Source organism: Nothoprocta perdicaria, unplaced genomic scaffold (assembly GCF_003342845.1).
Source record: "Nothoprocta perdicaria isolate Ctin4 unplaced genomic scaffold, notPer1 scaffold_43, whole genome shotgun sequence".
In the NCBI taxonomy this organism is placed as follows: Eukaryota; Metazoa; Chordata; class Aves; order Tinamiformes; family Tinamidae; genus Nothoprocta; species Nothoprocta perdicaria.
In genome coordinates this window covers 458,024-458,993 of record NW_020455677.1, presented here as the reverse complement: position 1 = coordinate 458,993, position 970 = coordinate 458,024, and positions in this window count along the sequence as shown.

Below are 970 nucleotides of genomic sequence, written 5' to 3'. Positions count from 1 at the left end.
CGGACAAGGCGCCCTCGCTTCCCCGCCGCTTCCCGCTCCTGCCGGGCTCGGCGCGGGGCGGCCCCGGCGCCGCCGCCCCTGCGAACTGCAGCGCGGGGCGCTAATGACACGGCCATCCATCACGGGCGCGTAACGAGGCTGTTAGCAACTAATTAACAAGCACAATCGGCCGCGGGAGCGGTCACAAAGCGGGGCCATCGGCAGCAGAACGGGCCTAAAGAGGCAGGAGGGCACCGCGCTGGGAGCGGGAGGTGGTCCTTGGCGGAGGGAAAGGGGCTGCCGGGAGCGAGCCCCCTGGGCAATACACATCTGGCGCAGGGAAGAAATAAATAAAGGAAAAGGGAAAAGACTCGCGCGGTGCCGGGCTCGGCAGGCTCCCCTCCGCGCTGGCCGGCGCGGGGCTTTGCGCCGCTTTGCCGCGGGGAGCCGCCACGCGGCCGGGGGCGCGGAGGGGCTTCGCGGCCCGCGCCCTCCATTCGCCTCCGCGCTCGCTCTCCCCCTCGTCGCGGAGCCGGCGCCAAGAGGCGGGAAAAGCGGGGGGCTTTAGGGCTTTATTGGCTGGACGCATCTCCCCACCACTTTTTTTTTCTCCTTTTCCCCCTTTTTTTTTCATTTTTTTTTCCTTTCCATTCCTTTCCGCGCTCACCCGGCGTGGCAGAGTTTTACCTCTCGGCCAGGCCAGGGCGCCTTCGCCGCGGTTTTCCAGCTTTCCCGCGGATGATCCCGACGCCGCCCGGGCCTCCCAGCCTCCGCGCAGGCACCTGCAGCCTCCCGCCCTGCAGGAGCGGGATCACCGCAGAGAGCGAGCCTGAAGGGCAGCGGCTGCCTCTCGTTCCCCTCTCGTTCCCCTCTCGTTCCCCTCTCGTTCCCCTCTCGTTCCCCTCTCGTTCCCCTCTCGTTCCCCTCTCGTTCCCCTCTCCTTCCCCTCTCCTTCCCCTCTCCTTCCCCTCTCCTTCCCCTCTCCTTCCCC